The sequence below is a fragment of the Perca flavescens genome, chromosome 7 (genome assembly GCF_004354835.1).
Source record: "Perca flavescens isolate YP-PL-M2 chromosome 7, PFLA_1.0, whole genome shotgun sequence".
Lineage (NCBI taxonomy): Eukaryota > Metazoa > Chordata > Actinopteri > Perciformes > Percidae > Perca > Perca flavescens.
In genome coordinates this window covers 11785047-11806068 of record NC_041337.1, presented here as the reverse complement: position 1 = coordinate 11806068, position 21022 = coordinate 11785047, and the positions used below count along the sequence as shown (strand labels likewise).

The following is a 21022-nucleotide window of genomic DNA, read 5'->3' as shown; positions in this document are numbered from 1 at the left end:
ATGAATAAGGTGTGGTGAGTTACATGTTAATAGAGCTGTTTTAAGACTCAATTAAACACCAAGCAGAGCCACTTCACTCTCAGTCTTCTGAAAATTCTCTAAATAACGAAAAAGGACCAAAAGGTGGCAGCAGCTCAGGTCTAAGAATGGGTAAGATGTTATACAATTGGCAGTTAGATCCCTGGACCTGTCTACATGTAAAAGTGTTCTTTAGCAAAACACTGAACCCCACATTACTTCTTATACTGTAAGTGTGTATGCATGAGGAAGAAATGTAGGTAACTTTTGAAACATGTGCTACTTAAATGTAATGAATTGAGACTTGGGAGCACTGGCATAACAAACAGATCTATTTTTCCTGCATCTGCTGATAGTATTGAGAGAGTATATATCTTCAAAAGGTCCACGCCTGAGCCACTAATCTTTTCTTCTACATCTGCCCCAAGAGCAAACACAGTCAGACAAACACACCAAAAATGGCTTTGCTAGATTTGCCACTGATGTTATCTCCAGTTCCATTGATGCAAATGCTGGGGACATTATCAGTCATACTGTTAGTTAGTTAAACTCCATTTATTCAGGAGGTCTAATTGAGCTCAATATATTTTCTTAAATAAGGTAAATAATAATAAAGGTAGACAATATCAAGGACAATTAATTCACACAAAGCAGTCATCACACGGTGCAGGCACACTAGTGACACACTACTTAAAATATTAAAAACATTATTAAGGATATAAAAAAGCTGCACTTGTTTATACTTGAGTACCCCAGAGGAATGAGTGTCCTAACTTCAGTTTGTTCTGCAGTCCATTCCTGTAGTGAGGTGCATAGTAAAAAAGAAAAATTATTTGTTGATCCACAAGTTCTGCTGTTACAACCAAAAAACGTTATTCAAATAACTTACATTTCAAGTTAAAATGTTTTTGTGACAGTGTAAACACACCCCTTGGTGGTCATCCAGTCCGTTAGTTAAGTACAGTATGACCAAAACAGTGTATTGTTTAAGATATCCAGATCAAATCATTTATTTGCCAAGGGCCTCTTTGTTCACCAGCTTATGTAGCCATGTCAAAAACAGAGACACAACTAAGATTAGTGCTGGGTGATTGGGAGAAAATCAGATATCACGATATTCTATTCAAATACCTCGATATCGATATTGCGGCGATATTCTAGGGTTGACAATTGGTGCTTTAACAAAATATCTTCACACTTAGATTTTAGATCAGTAATGTGGACACAATGTCTAAGTGGGGAAGAGGCAAATAATAGAACAGTCTGGTAAGTTCAGAAAGTACATCACTTTACTGTAATGCAGCCTTTAAAACCAGGAAAAGACAACACTTATGTCATATCACGATCTAATACGATATCTAGTCTCATATCACGATATCGATATATAATATCGATATATTGCCCAGCCCTAACAAAGATAGCTGGAAGCACATGGCTTGCAAAGAAATTACAGTATCCATTAAAGCTCCTGATAGACACACATCACCCTACAGTCCACTGTACTGCATACTTTAGCAAAAGTTGAACAAAAGCGAACATGCAGAAAGGCAATCACAAAGAAAAATTCCAGATTTTATCTTCAAACCACGTATAAATAAATTCCTTTTATGTTCCATGCAAAACTCATGTTGCTCAAACTTGTTGCAGGTAGCAGCATTTTGACAGAAATATAATTCTTCAATAATAATATATGTAATGATTCATATAGGAAGAAATATTATGACAGATCACAACAAGCGACAAATACACTAAAAACCGTAAGTTGATACATTGGCCATATATTCTACAGTGATAAAGTGTTACATCGATTATTCAACTCTTAATACATGACAGTACGGGAAGTGCCAAACAACTGCGTCACTTTTTTGGAAACCTATGACTCAGCCAAAGTCTGAAACCTTTGGCTTTGCAACACTTAATCAATTTCCACTGAGAAGGTTCACAAAAATGTATTTCATAAAATGATTGATGATGTCAATCTACAGCACAGTCTACAGTGTTTCTACCATACTTCACAAAGTTGTCATTGTCAGAGGAAAATTATTTGTCAGTTACTGACAGTATTTATGAGAAATAACTATCAATTCTCAATTTATCGGGCCTTTGTTTTTGTCTGGACGCTGCCCTGTACTCAAGCCAACGGTGCCTGACCAGGAAAAGTGTTTAACCGTAGCAACAACCAGAATGAACAACTACAAGTCATTGTCCAGTTTCCACGGGCCAAACAAATGTTCAATCAGAGCTCTTTTCAGTTCCAGAAATCATAGTGTGACAAGTGCAGCTGAAAGCAGCCTGGCGACAGAGTGATGAGTGATCGGGCAAGACCTCCATTCAGAAAGCAAAGAAAGATGACAAGCATAACAAGAGCAGACTTCTGCTGTTGCTTTTATTAAAGTCATGGTAATACGGGCAAAAAAGGGAGGACTTTCCTATTTCTCAAGTGCCAATTCTCCAAGTTGGTGCAGGAGATTCTGCCGCTATTTATTGCCACCTATGAATTATTTAAATAGAGGCTGACAGCGGGAAGGATGAGCTTATATTATTCAGGGGCCAGTACCAGTTTATACATCTTTAAATATATAGCTCTAAAATAACTTGTGCTGCTGTAACACTATGTAAGCAGATGTTACAAACAACCAACATCTTGCCATAGTACTGACATTAAAACTGAACTATTATACATACACTGGTTTGAGTTGTTGAGAAAATTGGGAAAATGACTCACTTTAACCCATCACACATTTGACAATGAGTGTGTTGCTCAATAAAACAGCAATCAGAAGCCTAACTGTCTCCGCTCTCTATTAAACTTTACATTACTGTAGATATTGTGACGATTTTAAAAGCATCCAATTACATCTGAGGTTTATGTGCATTTTATCCTGTTTGTCCCTCACATCAGACCAAGCCAGACCAATTAAATTAACATTCATGGATACCTGCTCTAGCATTTTATCTCATCCGCTCTGAGGACCACTCTGAGGACGGACTGAGATGACACAGACGTACGCTATTGTTTTATGACAGCCATTAGTCCTGCTTCACAGCCAGCTCTTAGTACTCACTCCAGACAAATCGACTATATAAGCTGTTTTTTTATTTAAAGAAGGAAGTCTTTTACTTTACTAGTCTTTATTTTGTGATGAATTATCTGCTCACTGAGGCTGCCGAAATTCACAGGACTTCTAGCTCCTCAAACTAAGTAGGTCACAACTGAATAGCTCAATCCTGAGATATGCATATAAACAGAGGCAAACATGCTTAATAATATATTTAGCTGTTTTAATAATTTAAATATTACAGAAACAAAATTAAGAGTCTACAGCTGTGAGACTGCACAGCTGCTATTTGAGCTAAAGGCTAATATTAGCATGCTAACATGCTCACAGTGACAATGCTAACATGCTGAGGTTTAGCAGAAATAATGTTTACCATCTTATAGCGTGTTTAAATGCTAACATTTGCTAATTAGCAGTAAACACAAAGTAGAGCTGAGGCTGATGGGAATGTCATTACAGTAGTTCTGCAGGTATTTGGGCATACACTAAAGTGTTTGACACTGACCTGATTAAATGAAAAGTTAAGGGATACCTAAATGATTACAATTAATCCTGAATCCATCAAACAATTGTTGACACATTTTACTTAAAACCATAAACGTCCACCTCATGGTGGCCCTTAAGGAAACGTCAAAGAAGTTATATGATGAATCCTCTGAGATTTCTGTATAAAATTGTGTGCCAATCCCTATAGTAGTTGTTGATATATTTCACTGGATAAGTGAAAACAGTTCACCTGCTGGTGATGCTAGAATTTATGCTAGGATTTATCCTCTGAGGAGCATGGATGTCTGTACCACATTGCTGGGCAATCCATAGTTGTTACGATATTTCAGTCTGGACCAAAGCAGTGGCTAAAAATCAGAGGGACCTGAACTATGCATAATATGAATAACAAGATATACGATAGATGAATAGATAGATAGATAGATAGATGCAACTGTTTTCACACTTCCACAACCTTGTAAAACATACTTATTACTTACATTGTATTACTTACTTATATTGTATTATTATAATTTGGAAAGTCGGTGGTTCAATGCCTAAACACAGAGATTAAATCTTGGAAAGGAAGTAATAGAGCACTGCTTGCCATTCGCTCGTTACCACTACTGAGATGCCCTTAAGCAAGGCTCTGAACCTCCACCTGCTCCAGTTGAGCTGCACGGTGACCACATCAGACTGTAGTTGTACTGGGAAGCTTCCAGGTGTAATGTGTCTAAATGTATCTAAATGTGTGTAACTGTGCGAGTGTGGAGCAGGGCGATCCCGAAGCAAGAGCATTCATGCTCAGGAAATGTTCCCTGTGATGAATAATAGTTAAAAATAGATCTTTAATCCAATATGCATTCCATATAATACTCAGTTACTGAAATGGGTGGGTGTTTTGAGCTCCGATCTCCCAACGTGCGTCTCACTCGGTGAGCGTTTGAGTCATCAGAATTTGTTAAAACAAAATGGCTCGGCTCTCCGGCCCAGAGCAGGGCAGCTACGGGCATGATCTGGCCGTTATCACTAAACACACTGCTCCGAGTTGGATGGGGATCAAGCACTTTTATCTTTGGTGCACAAACAAACAGTGTGTAGCAACGACACGTACTAACACAGTAGTTTTACTGAATAATTACTGTAACTGTGATGCATAAAGGTTTAATGTTTCCTTTGAAGTCTATCAGCCGAGACACATGAAGGTGAAGGAAGATGGCGTCAATGTTTATAAAAAAAAAATCGTAGACTTAGAGGAGAAATCAGTTGAAACTGGGAGAGGCTGTACTGTGTGCTGCTTCTTTCATTTCAAAAGAAGTGAACAACAGTTTTGCTGTTCTGGTAACATACAATAAATCTGTGCTGTTCCCAAGGAAAAACACTGAAGGTATATAACCAGAATCAGAAGTACTTTCCCCATCACAAGGTATTGGAAATTAGTCTTTGACATGGCTCACGCAGTACTCTGAGTAAAAACGCAGAGCGGTAAATTGATGCAGTAGACAAATCAAGTTTACATTAGTATTAATTACTAAAAATCATACTTTTTTTTTCTTCTGGAGTCATGTTGTCTAAAAAAAGCATGTTAAGTTAAAGCTATAGTGCGTAGTTTCTGTCTCCCCCATGAGGAATTCTAAGTAATGACAATAAAACTGTTATTGCGCGTCCACATGACACAAGCCTTCCGTGATCGCACACCCCCCCCCCACACCCCACACCCCTCCTCCACACAGTTACTAGTAGCCAAGGAGGACACAGAGGATAAAAAAAATATGATGGACTCTGCAGAAGAGGTAATTATCTTCACTCGATTTTCTGCGCACGAAAGTCACCGGACGCCACCAGTTTGTGAACATAGCCATTCTGAGAAACACAGAGAGAGTTGTGTGGAGCTGATAGTCATAATTAGCTTTGTAGCAACTCATTTGGCAACGGCTTGACTGTAACGGACGTTCATTAATATCAAAAAGTTACGCACTAAAGCTTTAACAAAGAAACATTAATTTGCTACTTGGGCGGAGTGATATTACTCCAACTCTGAGCGAACTCCGGGCGAACTCTCTGCTCCTCACCACGGGGCTTCTCAGGTGCTGCGAGCAAATCACTCCGCCCAAGTAGCAGAAGTAGCAGTGCTTCGCCTTTCTGAGAATATAGTTCCCAGTATGTATACAGTTAGAAGATGGCTGTGTCTCATGTGATCTTGTTATTTGTAGATGCTGTGACTATACAAATCACAACATGTAAATAGGAACATGTTGGCGTTATTTTGTCACTTATTGGGAGCAGTAGGCTAGATGGAACCTGTTACCTCCAGGATAAGAAGGACTTATCTAACTCTGGGGGATATGGTGAATAAGCTAAAGTCCCAATAAGTCGGCGTGTTTCTTTAACATCCCTATTTATCTCTGCTTAATATGATCTGTGGTACATGTATAGATTTAATAACAGAAATCAGTATTAGATGATGAGTATGAACATATTTTCCCTGCTCTGACGTTATTTCATTTATCTTGTAGCATTATTGAAAGTATTATTCCTGGTATTTGTGTGCTTTTACTACTGACAGTGGAGAGATGACAGGAGGGATTCAAGCCAGACTCGAATCAGGGTGTTGTGGTTTGTGGCCAGCGACTTAACCCTGACACTACAGGGATGCACCCTGCAGTATATCCTATGGGCTGAGCTGTATATATTTTATGCAATAAATAAGAGTATACGAGATATATAAGATTAGCAGGATATGTTTTAATCATTCTCATGCACACTAATGGAATAACACGTCACATGTTGTCTTCATCATCATTAGAAAAAAATATGAGTCACTTTGAAACACTCAAATATGCCTGCAGGCTAAGTGCTCTTACTTAATTACCTCCCACCTCGTCAAACTCTAACTGTAAAAACTACCGGTACATCTCCTGGATGTCCCATATAAACACATGACTAAGAAATGCTGCTACCTCATCTGATGTCATGCGTGATGGCCTACTGACCACATAGTGTGACATCCTCCCCAGTGGCAGGAAACCACAGATAGGCTAACTCCTTGTAAAGGGGGGGATGGGGTTTATGAAGGGCTTATTAGCACCCAGGTCAGATACAAGAGAAAACAACCTAAGGAGAGTGAGCTAAAGTCATGCAGCTGTTTCATTACACGACAACAAGTACCTTGAACAGCAATTAATTAAAGCCAGACATCTTTTCCCCCGGCCCTTACAACTTGCCTATACAACTTCACACAGCTGTCTGCCAGTGGCCAATCTATATGCGTATGTGTAGCTTTTTAGATTCATAAAAGAGTTTGTGTGGTTCTGTTGAATTTCATTAAAAATGCAGTGCATAGTTCAAAACCTACAAACGTGTGAGCACACACTTTCAAAATGGCTTCTGTAAAAGGAGAGAACAGCGGTCATGGGGTCATGTACAGTGAGGAAAATAAATATTTGAACAGCCTGCTATTTTGCAAGTTCTCCAACTTAGAAATCATGGAAGGGTCTGAAATTGTCATCGTAGATGCATGTCCACTGTGAGAGACTTAATCTAAAAAAAAAAAATCCAGAAATCACAATATATGATTTTTTAACTATTTATTTGTATGATGCAGCTGCAAATAAGTATTTGAACACCTGAGAAAATCAATGTTAATATTTGGTACAGTAGCTTTTGTTTGCAAGTACAGAGGTCAAACGTTTCCTGTAGTTTTTCACCAGGTTTGCACACAATGCAGGAGGGATTTTGGCCCACTCCTCCACACAGATCTTCTCTAGATCAGTTCTGGGCAGTTTCTGTCGCTGAGAAACAGAGTTTGAGCTCCCTCCAAAGATTCTCTATTGGGTTTAGGTCTGGAGACTGGCTAGGCCACGCCAGAACTTTGATATGCTTCTTACAGAACCACTCCTTGGTTATCCTGGCTCTGTGCTTCGGCTCATTGTCATGTTGGAAGACCCAGCCTCGACCCATCTTCAATGCTTTAACTGAGGGAAGGAGGTTGTTCCCCAAAATCTCGCAATACATGGCCCCGGTCATCCTCTCCTTAATACAGTGCAGTCGCCCTGTCCCATGTGCAGAAAAACACCCCCAAAGCATGATGCTACCACCCCCATGCTTCACAGTAGGGATGGTGTTCTTGGGATGGTACTCATCATTCTTCTACCTCCAAACAGTTAGTGGAATTATGACCAAAAAGTTCTATTTTGGTCTCATCTGACCACATGACTTTCTCCCATGACTCCTCTGGATCATCCAAATGGTCATTGGCAAACTTAAGACGGGCCTTGACATGTGCTGGTTTAAGCAGGGGAACCTTCCGTGCCATGCATGATTTCAAAACATGACGTCTTAGTGTATTACCAACAGTAACCTTGGAAACGGTGGTCCCAGCTCTTTTCAGGTCATTGACCAGCTCCTCCCGTGTAGTTCTGGGCTGATTTCTCACCTTTCTTAGGATCATTGAGACCCCACGAGGTGAGATCTTGCATGGAGCCCCAGTCCGAGGGAGATTGACAGTCATGTTTAGCTTCTTCCATTTTCTAATGATTGCTCCAACAGTGGACCTTTTTTCACCAAGCTGCTTGGCAATTTCCCCGTAGCCCTTTGCAGCCTCGTGGAGGTGTACAATTTTGCCTCTAGTGTCTTTGGACAGCTCTTTGGTCTTGGCCATGTTAGTAGTTGGATTCTTACTGATTGTATGGGGTGGACAGATGTCTTTATGCAGCTAACGACCTCAAACAGGTGCATCTAATTTAGGATAATAAATGGAGTGGAGGTGGACATTTTAAAGGCAGACTAACAGGTCTTTGAGGGTCAGAATTCTAGCTGATAGACAGGTGTTCAAATACTTATTTGCAGCTGTATCATACAAATAAATAGTTAAAAAATCTTATATTGTGATTTCGGGATTTTTTTTTAGATTATGTCTCTCACAGTGGACATGCACCTACGATGACAATTTCAGACCCCTCCATGATTTCCAAGTGGGAGAACTTGCACAATAGCAGGGTGTTCAAATACTTATTTTCCTCACTGTAACTGCAGCTCGGGGCAACAGTCAGGAGCAGTGGGGCGGAAAATTAAGTATTGAATATTCGTCACTGTGAAAGGTTATTGTATTCAAAGAGAAACGGCAGCAGCAATGGCTTCTCTGTTCTCGACCAGACAACCAGGATCCTCGAAATATATAAAGTAGTCTGAATAATGTGACCCCAATGAAATCATCCAGCCCCCACTGAGGCCCCTGCCATCTGTGACATTACGGGTTATGTGTGGGTGGGTGGAGTACTTGGCCTCCAGCTGTAGTAGCTGCGCAGCATCATTTCCTCCAAGTCTCACTAATGTGATTGCTACAGTAAACTGGGTTGGATTATTTTAAAATATGTACAAGAAGTTAGCAGCTCTTAATTTGATAATTTTAGATTTAGGCAAATACAACTTTAATGCAAAGAGGTTTGTCTTTTCCAGCAGGGCAGATTATCTCTTTCTGAGAAGCTATGTGTGTCTGTGCTCTTTGTATTTGCTATATATTTGCCTTTTCATCTGAATTCCACTGAGCTATTTTAGGTGCCAGCCAAGTTGTGCAAGACATCGAGGATCTCATTTAGAAAGTAATTGTTCAAAGGTGTCACGCGCATCTTGAATTTATGATAAACACACTTGAAGAAACTGGAAGAGAATATTGGCTTGACTACCGCTGAGTCACAGCTGACCTTTGGTCTGTCTGGACTCGTTTTCAGCTGAAAATGTGCATTGGAACATTTAGAGAACAGGGGGCATAGTGTATTTTATTAGATCCATCAGACAGAGCATTACTATAGTCGGAAAGCCGAGTTGAGATGGTGGAGTTGTTTCAATTAGAGAGAATGTGCAGCTTTGTTACTGAACTCTTGCTACTCTATGGTAATTCACCCCTGCTGAGATGGACTTGGGACTCCCATAGTCATAATGGTCTCATTTTGACCGAGTTTTAATAGGATTACAGGGGGGATACTGATTGCTGCATTGCTTGTTATTTACCACTGAAGGATTAGATATTGTGTGGAACTTGGCCTGAGCCGAACCTAAGTATATATGTCTAAGTATATTCAGTTGTATGAACAGAAAATTCATTTTAATGATAGAATTGCAGCAATTGTTATTTCTACCGTTGTACATTAAATGAACTCATTACTTTTACAAAACGCTCTGCATTCTTTACCTCAACGTAAATCCAAATATTGAGCTGAGTGGTGCCACTGACTCTACAGCATCAGTCCATTCACGTTTTAGTCTTCATAGCTGCTGCTAGTTGCATCTTTCTATGCTTTTTCATTTGCTGTTTTGAACCACGCTGCATAAAAGATATCTCTTCTACATATCTTGTGCACATAATGTCAGTGTACATTCCTGTACAGATCTCAGCTGGCAATGCACAGTCAGATAAACGCCAAGTGTGTGGCAGAGAAAGATCCCTGCAAGGTAGCCTACTGAAGTTGCACAATACTCCTTCCTCTGTCATTTCATGGTAGAGGGCCAAGAGACTGACAAAAGAACTGGCAAATCCAAAAACACAGCATGCAGTGCACAACATGTGCCAGAGCCAGATTCTGAAACTCTTGACCAAGAGCCTTCAAGTCTCCTGCAACAACGCATCGATGGGAAAGTGCCAAGCATCTGTCCGGATGCTGTAATGTGACAGTAACTAAGTCATTCAATTCAGCTAACAAAGCACTGACTTCAATGTTCAGCAAAATCCTGCCAGCCATCTCCCTTTTTACGGTGTGTATGTCCCCTCATTTAGGTTAATGAGGGACATATAGCCTAATGCTATAAAAAGTAGCCTATAGCTTTGACAAACCTTAACATTTTAAAGGCTTATTTCACTGGTGCCACTTGCATTCTGATTTTCAAAAACAAACCACCATCTGTTCTTGTTAAGATGAACTGAATTTTTTTGTTTTTTTTGGGCCAACACTGTGGCAATAAACTTTTTAGTAATCTCTGTGCCACATACAACAACAGACATTTGCAGACATTGGCATTTACAAATTCACTCAGCAACCGATCTGCAACACAGTCGGCCGAACTGCTCATTTAGCCGTCCAGGACAGGGCATTTACAGAGGAATCAGACCCCTGTGTTAAGCCTCAGGGCTGCACAAATGCTCAGAATGAAACCAACACAAGCATTTACAAGAACAGACCGTGACCATCAATCAGAGATGTCAACATGGCAATTTCACCTTCGTCTCAACAAAATGCAAGTGGTTTAGGAAATCCTGCCGGTGTCACTGCTGATCTGAGGGCAGCATCAGAGATAAGGATGTCAAAAAGGTGCCTTGCGCCTAATCTCACTAAAAAGAATGAGAGAAAGCCTCTCCCTCTTTATATCTCATTGTGTGCTGGCCCAAAGGGCGGTCCAGAGAGGCTCATTTACAAACCTGCTTTATGTAGATAAAACAATGCTTATTCTCACCTGCAGCTGAATGTGACTCAGCTATTATCAGGAGGGATCGTTGAGAAGGAGGTGGGAGGCGCCAGGGTTTGAATGCTGAGGACCGGCAGGGATCATTTACAGCCAGTTGCTATACATCCTCCCTCTCCCTCTCCCCCTCAGCACAACCCCTTTCCCTGTCCCCTGATAGGTCGATTAATCATTCTGTCACAGAGACAGTGACCCAATCTGCATGTAAGGCTGTGTGGAGAAAAGAGGAGAGGGCTTCTGCAGCACTACAGATAGGCCACATGTACTGACTCTCTTGTTTTGAGAAGAAACAATATGTAGACGGCGAGACTGCAAGTAAAACATCCTTTTTCAAGTTAAAGGAACATCTTGGCATTTTGGCAAATTCGCTTTCTTGTTGAGAGTTAGATAAGAAGATCAATATCACTCTCATGTCTGTCCATCAAATATCAAGCTACAACCAGCAACCAGTTTGCTTAGCTTAGTTTAGGAAACATCTAGACTGGCTCTGTACCAAGGTCAAATAATATCCACCTACCAGCGCATCTAAAGCTCATTAATTAACACTTGAAATCTTGTTTGTTTTGATGTTTAGCACAAAAATTGCATAAATGATAATTCTCCATGTTATTGGGGGTTATGTACTGGACTATTTAGCTATGAGCAGTTGCCAGACAACCAGCACACTCCAGGAAGTTGCTGGTCCCAATCAGGAAATAATCTGGCACAAAACCACTATAAAACGCATATTTGTTGTTTTAGTACCAGTTAAAGAAACTAAGAAGAGAAACTTTAAGGAAGGTAAAACTTAGTTAATAGTGAGGAATTTGTCATCATTAAACAGTGCCACGCTAACTATTTCCCCCTGCTTCCAGTCTTTGTGCTTAGCTAAGCTAACAGCTGCTGGTTGTACAGAAAAGAGTGGTATTGATCTTCTCATATACTTCTCTCTCAGAAAGCAAAAAAGCGTATTTCCCAAATGTGTCAAACTATTCCTTTAAACTAACTACTGAATATACCGTATGTGCAACTATCCATACAGAAAATCTCAGCGTAAATTCAAAGGCTTTTGCTGTAAGATTGTGTGATGTGTGATGTAGGCGTTACACAAAACATCTCCAGTATGATGAAACACACTGAAAACATTCTCACTCATTCTCTACTGCAAAGTGTTACCCTGCTCTGTAATTTGCTCCCTCTGACCATCACATATCCTATCTTCCAAGAGAGCAAGATGGTGAGAAAAAAAATGCTACTAGAGGTCTCGCAAAAAAAAAAAAAACTGCCATGTTTTTCTCCCTCTGAAGATTAAATAGTGATGAAAATGCCCCATCAGCACAGCCGGATGCTGTGAATGGTGACAGCATCTGACCATTTAACACTGAAGCTCTCTGCCATCGTCTGCCAGAAACACACCATTAAATGGGCTGGAGCCAGGACTGGGAAGGCTCAGCTCTCACCTGGAGTGAGAAGCTGACAGCGGCTGAGCAATCCCAATCATAGTTGTGCTAATGTGTCAGAGAGAAAATCACATACTCATTCTCAGAGTTCAATATGGGTGGCTTTGTCAATTTGAACATATTAATGCTTGTGGAATACTAACAAAAAATTAGTAGATGAAGAAGTATTTTAACCTAATGAAGCAGGAAGTAGGAAAACAAAGGTGATGTGGGTGAAAGAGGGCACACCCACGCAAGCAAGACACTCTAGGAGGCTGCACAGTTAGAATAAGCCTCTTTTATTTCTCTCTTCTTCTTTCAGCAGTTCTCAGCAATCGGGCACCAGCTGCCTTCTTGGAGGGAGCCAAAAGAAAAAAAAGAAATGCGATTGGTGAACTTCAAAGCATCCTCTCATTTTTCTGGTTATGTATGAGGGATTCTGAGAGTATTTCTCAGCGTGAGAGCCAATGGAAGCGGCAGGCTGAGGTACGGACTTAATGAGCCTGCCTGAATGTTTTAGAGCCTGACAAAAAAAAAAAAGAACCTGCAGAGCATGCTCAGTATCAAATAGTCTCTTGCACTCCGGATACAGGAGAAGTAAACGTGTACGCAGGTACAGTATGTACCCAGCTGCATGTATATACATATAATATGATCTCTCACATCCTCCACACTGTGTTTGTTTACTATACTCCTGAAACCTCAGTGTTCCACATACAAGCAATTGGCTGAATCTGAATTACAACGCGAAAGACTCTGGTGAGAGAATAAACCTGATTTATATTTATTTTAAGATGTTATTTCAGGATGCAAAGCACAAAATAAATTATTATTTTTGTGCATAATGTGGAAATTGTTTTATGTTTGGATTTGTTATGAAACTGCAGAGCTAAAAAAAAAAAAACACCCAATCTATTCATAGTCAGTTTGTTATAATGAATATGAATTTAATTGGATTAAATGAAAACTCTGTTGTGCTAATGATGAGCCTGATGCAGTCCTGCAAGAGTCAGCATTAGGTGGTAAGAGAAATAGCAGCCCAATATAGGTTTTGTCCTTGGTACTGTCACCTCAGTGCTGCCTGTGCTATATGTCCCATGAGAGACAGCAGAAAAAAAGAGCATCCTGCAGCACTTTATAAAATCCCCACCCTCTACTCTCTATACTCCTCAGCACAACTGCCAGCCTCTTTTTACGTCTGACCACTCACTCTCAAAAAATAAAGAGCACTGCGGCTTGGGTCTGCTTTGTTACATGGCGGATACAATACAGTAGACCTCAGGTATTTTGGTGTACTGTGCCATTTTGGCTCCAGTTGTTTGTTTCTGTATGTTCAGGGAGGTTGGGAGAGACGCCGGTGTGGCTGCAGGGATAAACAGAGCATCTGTCAGTAGGGCAGCCTCTTGGCCACTCTCCAGGAAAGAAGTACTACACCGGCCAGGCAAGCTAAATGAGGCATGATCAATGAGAATAATCTAAATCCAGAGCTACACCCCTCTATCCCTTTTCTAAAATGTGCCAGTGCCTGCACACAAAATGGGTGAAGACAAGGTCCATAGCTAGATCCTGGGGCAGATCAGGATCCAGAGGATGTTCAGTAATCCCTTAACAAAGCTTATAAATTAGCTTTGAGTAAAGTTTGGACCACATGCACCAGGAAGTAACATGCACACAGCGCCTGCGTTATGGTGAAACCAAAGAAAAGGAAACTCTAAGTTACATACAGCCTGTAAAAACTACAACAGCAACCCCCAGCCTTAAATGCCACATAACTCTATTCCAGATTCCTCAAAGGAAGTGTTCAAGCAATGTTGAGAAGAGAGTTGAAATACGCCCTTACCAGCACTACCGTAATTCCGTAATCCTGTTCTCCACAAAAGGCTAACCCATTCACCAAAGAGGCACTTAGGGTTAATGTTACAATGCCTTAATACCGTCCCTCGACCGCTCTCCCATCAGTACCAGAAACTGCAGTCTTCTTCGCACTGTTTCCACTGCAGCACTACTTGTTCTCCCATACACACACGCGCGCACACACACACACACACACGCTCACTCATTCTCTCTGTGACTACCCCCACCTCTGCTTCTCTCAATCCCCTCCTCCTCTACCTCACTCCACTCTTTCTATCTCTGTCACTGAAAGGATCCCCCTCCCCTTTCCCCTCTCCCGCTTTCTCTCCATCTTCCATCTCTCCATCCACTCCAGCTCTCACTATTCGGCCGGCTGATTTGTGATGCTGCTCACAAGGTGCTGTATGCAGCAATATGTGCCCTGGTCCAATGCATGAGGGCAATCCAAAAGCATCCACATGCTCTACTGTCCGACCCGGCATCCACACCCTCGTTCATACAGCACAACAGCTCGGGGACTCCACAGATATGTTCCTGAGCTGCAACTTCGTGAAAAGAAGAGTGGATGAAAATAAGTAAACGGGCATACTGTAGATGAGACCTCTAGATAAAAACACAAAGACAAGAAGAAGCCCGTCATTTGCTTGTGCTTACCCCAGCAATAGTCTGCTGCTGAGTCTCTTTCTGCCTTGCCATCTCTATCCATTTATCTGAATTATGTCTTTGGACTTGCTCCACTCCCACTGTCATCAAGGAAGATTTTAATCCTATGACAGCGGCACAAAGACTAGCAGGGTATGGCATATATAAGCTTATATATATATACGAAGAGTCCTTGGTATGATTTCAAAACCTTTTGCTGACATCACACTGCTTTATATAAGCAAGGGAGCTCATTAAACAGGGTTTTTAGTATGTTCCTGTGATAATAATGGCTGTGATAACAAGGCTGAAAAATGAAATAAATCATAGTGTAAATGCTGCAAAATTGTCAGCAATGCACTCTCAGACCCCTTAGCTCACACTGCTTTTTCCCCTTTACAGTGGATACTGTGTAAATCTGCTTATTTAATGACAAGATGTGACGCACCCTTTCGTTTAACACCAACGCTGAACCAGACAGTTTGGAGCCTTTCGGGCATTACTGTGTGTCACCGAGGATTATCATCGTCCCCCAGTGAATCACCCTCCTTACTGACCAGCAATGAGCATTTGAACAAGAAATCAATAAAGTTTCAATCAGAGAAAATGGAAGGTATAGAGAGAGAGACAGAGAGAGATATGCCTTTTTTAATTTCAAAACATACAAGTGGAGAGAGAGAGAGAGAGAGAGAGAGGGGAATGTAATTTATTTCCTGTCTGTGGGAATACCATTTCTCAGCGTAGGGTCTGGGCAGCAATGCATGGTTGCTGTTTTTTTTTTATTTATTAGAAGTGATGTGGTAAATATAGGGGAGGTGAAGCAGTCCCAATAAAATGCACATAGAGAAAAATGACACACGCACAGCTCTTTACATCTTGATATCTTCACCTTTGGATGTAGGTTGCTAAAGTGTACAAACTCAAAGCAGTGAGGCTGGCGTTACTCTATATTTTTCTTGTTGTCAACAAATCCCATGAAAACATGTGGCAGTCCGCCTCTCAATACTTTCCCACTCCCCTGCCCTGTGTGTTAACACTGTAGACCTAAATCTTTAAAGCAAAACTGGTCACAAATATATATTTTGCTTCATTTTTCAAAAGGCTAAATAATTTCCTGAAAAAGCTGAGCATTGTAGTTTTTGGCAAATGTTACTCAAATAGGATTTAATAGTGCATTTGTTGGGGACTATTTTCAGCTGCGGATTGATACACATTTGGTTTGTAGCAAGTGTTTCACTGCACCAGGGTGGTGTATGCAGGATTGACTCAAAATAACAGTTCATTGTAATGAAGGAACATGTCACCCAGTGCAACCGCGTGGCTCATTGATGTGTTTGGAATAGTTTTTGGACAACAATGGAGCTCTTCTAAGCTAAATCAGGCTTTGGCTACACAGACAATACTTGCTAGCATGATTCATTGCTGGTCGACAAAATAAGAAGAAATACAGAATATCGCCTTTCAGGATCACAGAAGTAAAAGAATCCTGGAGGGTGGCTGCTTCAGCTCTTCCTGCAGCTCTCCACCTCCATATTGTTTTGTGAAGGGTGAAAGTAAAATGGCAGCCTTCCAATGCGATTTGGTCTAAATAAAGCCCAACGGTTTATATTCCCTCCTCATCAACAATATGATATGACATTTAGGCCTTGCTATCGAACCTATGAAAGCTAATCAAGCCTGTATTCCTTTGTGCACTCTTTTCCACAATGTGAGAGATATCTTACAGCCCAGTGCCCTGAAACCCAGGCAGGTCTGATTCAGTGTCTGAGTGGGAGCAGGATATTGATCCAACCAAGATTCATAGCATGCTGGGTAAACCCATGGTGAGCAACACAGGCATCTGCCCCATGAGACATGACAGACATATGCATAGTGATTTTTAGTGACGGATGACAAATGCGAATACTCTCCTCGTGTTTTTTTACTGCTGACTACTGCTGCTACAGTAGACACATTAAATACAGTAACAATCTAGTAATTTCATTGAGTAAGTAGTAAGAGAGAAAAAACTCCATCAGACCTTACTTTGAACTAAACAGGCCAAGTCTCCAGAGTGATTCAGTGCAACCTTGAATACATATTTAATAAGGTATGCGTGTTGTGGAGACTAACTGCAATGAGCTTGCAGCCACGTATTAACATCGCTCAGTCAATGACTATGGGAAGCGTTTAAAATGCATCACCCTACCTAGCCTTTTGTAACAAAATCACATGTAATGCCATGTGTTTTCCTGAGCAATGAGTAAAGGCACATGGCTGTGTTTTAACAAGGTGACTTTATTTCAGAGATGTGCTCGGAGATATTCGACAGAACCTTGACAGGAAGTAGGAAAATAGGAAAGTAGGAAGGATGACGAAGAAAAAAGACTGTGATGCTTCTTTTCTATGCAGGGGATATGACAACAAAAAACAACAACAACAAAGATGTCCCGATACTGCTTAAACAACACACATGCACAAGTGATTACATCTAGTGCTTCTTTTTTATCAAGTGAAGATGATTTATGTCTCCGGCGGTCCCCCGATCTCCAAATATTTAAGTGAATGCTGCTTTCACATATGTGTGGTAAATGTACAATGCTGTGGCTGGCAGTCAGGGATTAGAATCTGGTTCTGTGTCTGTGCTGGGATGTGGTGCTGCAGATGTGAGAAGGTGCAAAAATGCAATACTGAGTGTTTCATTGGGTTGGCCCGTTTTAGATCTTGCAGAATGAGAGGGAAACCCTTCTGCTATAGCCATGTCTCCACACGGCTGTTCTGAAATTGCTACAATGTGTGTTATTGCAACTCGAGATGGCACTGGGACTGCAGGTGACAATGCCAATTTAGGAATGAAGGCACATTTTGGGATTATATCTGTTTCAATAACAACTGTAGTTTCATAGATTGCACAAATCAATACTCACAACTACTCATGGTCAAAATGATATCACCAGGTGCATGCAATCATTTTAAAAATATGAGCCTTGTGTAGAGCTGAAAGTTTCTTCCCCTCGGCAGGCAGCCTCATCAACAAGGCCCCAACCCCCACTGACAATGACTTAATCCCCCTCCCCCTCTCTCCCCAGTCACTTCACTTTGCAATAACCTTCATCCTGGACTATACATCTGCCCATTGCACATACTATATATTTTTTGCATTCTGCACTCAACCAAATCAGCCTCCTTTTTTTTTTTTTTTTAATACTAAACAGCTATTTTGAATATATTTGTTACTATTTCTGTATTTATTGTTTATTTCTTATTAATGTTTTATATGTTTGGTTTGTGCTTGTATTAGAGAGCTGATCGGGCCGCATTTTTCTGTCCGAGCCCGGCCCGCGTCTGACAGAGCAGTAACCAAACCCGACCCGAGCCCAACAGGCATTAAGATATTTATGTCCGACCCCGACCCGAGCCCGACACAGTTAAAATCAAATAGTTTTTCTCTTACTAATGACACATGTACGTTTGTTTGTGTGGAAAGCCCACTATTATTAAGCAACTGTAGGAATGCATTCACAAATTTCAACAGATGAGCGCATCAGCGCACACGGGGCAACAAGCGCACGTTAATAAGCTGTTTAATTTAAAATGTTCAACGTGTCCTGATTGTGTCGTTTCCGACCGTGGTCAGAAAACCAGGGGAGAGTCGTTAACTCCAGGGCCCACATTATAACATGAATAACGACAGGGTTAAAATTCCGTTTCTGGTGAGCAAATGAATGAACGTGGCTTTCAGTCTGGGGTTTATTTCGGACACTGCACACACTGTGTACAAAACTTAAACTTATTCCACCAACTCTGCTCCGGTTGCATCTTACACGTCTGCTTCCTCTTTCTCTATCTCTCTTCTGCCCACTTTCCACACACACACACACACACACACACACACACACACTGACCTCTCTTAAGGCTCTGACACACCAACTTGACGGCCGACCTTCGGCAGAAAAGGCAGTCGGACTGACTGCCTCCCCGAGTTGGTCAAAAACGTGCCTTGGAACACACCGCAGAGACACCCTCTTGAGCGTACGTAACAGCAGGCGGCGCTAATCTGTATTGTCGCCCAAAAAATGAAAACCGGCAGCTGATTGGACAAACGCGTCACCTGGGTCTGGCTTCTCCGGAATTTCAAAGCCAGACCATCACGGCTCGTTTGGAATACGATCTCATATTTTACAAAAATAGTTCACCGAAACGTGTTTCTGAAAACATTTTAAGTGAAAAATAGGCCATGTAGTTGCTGAGTCTGTCTTCATTTCAGATTGACAAAGGTCAGTTTAAAAGATTTTCACCAATCAGATTGGTCGTTGAGTCCGACTGCCCGCCTTCCGATCAACATGTCAAATTGGCCCAAATGAAGGCCGACGGCTCCTCCGACTGACGACGGCACGGAACACACTGAACACACCGAACAGACTCGAGTCTGAGACTGTCCGACGGCCGATAATCGGGTTGGTGTGTCAGGGCCTTTAAGGAGCCGCAGCACCATTTTACAACAAATAGGTGTAACTTACTGTGTCAATAAAGTCCTTTCTGATTCTGAAACATTTAATGGATTAATCAACCAAAATAAAGTAGTTGATAATCCATTAATTGTTTCTGTAATTCTTTCGCTTTTCAACATACCAGTTCCAGCTTTTAAAATGTGGCAATTTGCTGCTTTCCCCTGTGTTATGTTAGAGTAAAGTCTATTTTACAAGAAGTTGCAAGACGTCACCTTGGGCTCTAAGGAATTGTGATGGATGATTTTCACTATTTTGGTTGCAGAGTAAACCGTTTATTGAGGAAATAATTGGCAGATTAATTTGGCGATTTATGTCCCTACTTGGGAGCAAACCATTTTTTTTTTTTTACTTTAGTTGTGTAAAGCCATTTTTTAAACAAAATGATTTTACTGTAAAATATGTTACATAATGCAGTAATGTGCTATTTTGAGTACATTTTTCATCTTCTGGAATATCACAATATGTAAAGCTGCTATGACCAATATTTTTATGTTAACAATGGATCACTTGACAACTCAGTGACATACTGATGTACTCATAGTGACGAACCCACCAAAAATTATCACTTGACTCTGCAGCCCCACTAAGCTCTGTCAGTTTATTGTTTTTCCACCCCGCAACTTTTGGTTCACTCTTCCCGCTCATGGCGTTTTCAGCAAAAAAAGCTCTAAAGACCCACTGTACACTACATGTTCAGCACCAAATAGCAGACAGATACAGTCAGTGACTAGCTGGTAAACATAGTCAAATATTTAGCAGCTAAAGAGATATTACAGATATTTCCCTCAGGAGTTGGTGGAGACCGAAACAGAGCTAAAATAAGGGTGAATGTTAGACTTTGATTTGGTGGCCAGAAACAGGACAGCAAATGAAAGATAATTTTCAAGTGGCCAAAAAAAACAGTTGACCAGTTGAGGTTCATTAAGTTCTAATTTTAAAATCTTTGTGTTTGAGATCTTATTAATTATGTAATATTAATTATTACTGTGCTGCCTCATTCAAAACCAGAGATAAGGATGAAAATATGCGCTACTACAGTTGCTCTGTGAAAAAGAGAGAGTATCAATATGCATTTAGTAAAAGATACAACCGCTAATGGTGCTGCATTTTCAAACAATTGCGCACCACCACTTCCCGAGGTAGGAATTCTCATTCACTAGATGTTGATCAATGTTAACAGCGATGAGGCTAACACAGGGCAGTGAGGGCTGAATAATGGCAGATGGCCATGGTAACAGAGTTGGTATAAAAGCAGTGGCCAGTAACTCGTCCTTCGAGGCGTGGCTATTGTCTGATAGGGTTTATTGGCTTTCTGTAGCTTTTGAGACACCGGAGCTTCCATCACTCATGGAGATGACTCTGATTAATCAGCTGAGTGCTGGAGTGCCAACCAATCCAACAGTAAATCATGCTTGTTCACAGCGGGCTGCACCTTCATCCTCACCATGCATTGCCTGCCCACTACACACTGCAGTGGGCTCAGTCCTCCCAGGCACAAGCAGAGCTTTTCTAAGAACAGATGGTAGAGTGGGGAAAACCCAACTCACGTTTCATGCTGACATCTAGTGTCTAGAGTCCAAAACATGTGATTACGCAAGTC

The 21022-nt window shown here is 41.1% G+C and overlaps 1 protein-coding gene across 3 annotated transcripts in view; it reads right to left on the bottom strand.

The window, feature by feature from the left end:
* The window catches only part of LOC114558874 (synaptotagmin-2), a 58562-nt gene that overhangs the window by 9655 nt on the left and 27885 nt on the right, over positions 1-21022 (bottom strand). The window contains exon 1 of one of the 3 annotated variants that reach the window (XM_028583154.1): positions 14277-14333. The exons of the other annotated variants lie outside the window; for them this stretch is intronic. The gene's annotated coding sequence lies outside the window, so the exon portion shown is untranslated. Of the gene's footprint in view, positions 1-14276; positions 14334-21022 lie in introns of those variants that run through there. 3 annotated transcript variants of the gene reach the window in all.